Here is a 1,923-nt window from a genome sequence, read left to right on the forward strand (position 1 = left end):
TCATAGAGTTGTACAGCACGGAAACAGTCCAATTTCTGCCCAATTCGTCCATGCCGACCAGATATCCCAACATAATCTAGTCCCATTTAGAGTCATAGAATCATAGAGGTGTACAGAGGAAACAGACCCTTTGGTCCAACCTGTCCATGCCGACCAGATATCCCAACCCAATCTAGTCCCACCTGCCAGCACCAGGCCCATATCCCTCCAAACCCTTCCTATTCATATACCCAATCCCAATGCCTCTTAAATGTTGCAATTGTACCAGCCTCCACTACTTCCTCTGACAGCTCATTCCATACATGTACCACCCTCTGCGTGAAAAAGTTGCCCCTTAGGTCTCTTTTATATCTTTCCCCTCTCACCCTAAACCTATTACTGTTTTATATGCTGTTGCATTGTTTTGGAACTCTGGAGAAAAGAAAAGTCAAAACAACGGCACTTTTAAAAGGGAGAGGAACAGACAAAGGTAGCACATGGTCAGGTCATTGCAGGAGAGAGAAAGAAACCCACACTGCTAACTGACACAGCAATGAACCTGCGCAGTTAAGACAATAGACAATAGACAATAGATGCAGGAGTAGGCCATTCTGCCCTTCGAGCCTGCACCGCCATTCAATATGATCATGGCTGATCATTCCTAATTAGTATCCTGTTCCAGCCTTATCTCCGTACCCCTTGACTCCACTATCTTTAAGAGCTCTATCCAATTCTTTCTTAAAAGAATCCAGAGACTGGGCCTCCACTGCCCTCTGGGGCAGAGCATTCCACACAGCCACCACTCTCTGGGTGAAGTAGTTTCTCCTCATCTCTGTCCTAAATGGTCTACCCCGTATTTTTAAGTTGTGTCCTCTGGTTCGGCACTCCCCCATCAACGGAAATATGTTCCCTCCTGCCAGAGTGTCCAATCCTTTCATAAGCCTATACGTTTCAATCAGATCCCCTCTCAGTCTTCTAAACTCAAGGGTATACAAGCCCAGTCGCTTCAGTCTTTCCGTGTAAGGCAATCCTGCCATTCCAGGAATTGACCTCGTGAACCTACGCTGCACTCCCTCAATAGCCAGAATGTCTTTCCTCAAATTTGGAGACCAGAACTGTACACAGTACTCCAGGTGTGGTCTCACCAGGGCCCTGTACAGCTGCAGAAGCACCTCTTTGCTTCTATACTCAATCCCTCTTGTTATGAAGGCCAGCATGCTATTAGCCTTCTTCACGACCTGCTGTACCTGCATGCTTGCCTTCATTGACTGGTGGACAAGAACACCCAGATCTCTCTGAACAGCCCCTTTACCTAATTTGATACCATTGAGGTAGTAATCTGCCTTCCTGTTCTTGCCACCAAAGTGGATAACCAGACATTTATCCACATTAAACTGCATCTGCCATGCATCTGCCCACTCACCTAACTTGTCCAGGTCACCCTGTAATCCCCTAACATCCTCATCACATTTTACCCTACCACCTAGCTTTGTGTCATCAGCAAATTTGCTAATGTTATTGCTGATACCATCTTCTATATCATTTACATATATTGTAAAAAGCTGCGGTCCCAGCACGGATCCCTGCGGTACCCCACTGGTCACTGCCTGCCATTTCGAAATGGAGCCGTTAATCACTACCCTTTGTTTCCTATTAGCCAACCAATTCTCTATCCAATCTAGTACTTTGCCCCCAATCCCGTGCGCCCTAATTTTACTCACTAACCTCTTGTGTGGGACTTTATCAAAAGCTTTCTGAAAGTCCAGGTACACTACATCCACTGGATCTCCCTCGTCCATCTTCCGAGTTACATCCTCAAAAAATTCAAGAAGATTAGTCAAGCATGATTTCCCCTTCATAAATCCATGCTGACTCTGTCCTATCCTGTTACTATTATCCAGATGTGCCGTAATTTCATCCTTTATAATAGACTCCAGCATCTTT

Source organism: Chiloscyllium punctatum, chromosome 32 (assembly GCF_047496795.1).
Source record: "Chiloscyllium punctatum isolate Juve2018m chromosome 32, sChiPun1.3, whole genome shotgun sequence".
Classification (NCBI taxonomy): Eukaryota; Metazoa; Chordata; class Chondrichthyes; order Orectolobiformes; family Hemiscylliidae; genus Chiloscyllium; species Chiloscyllium punctatum.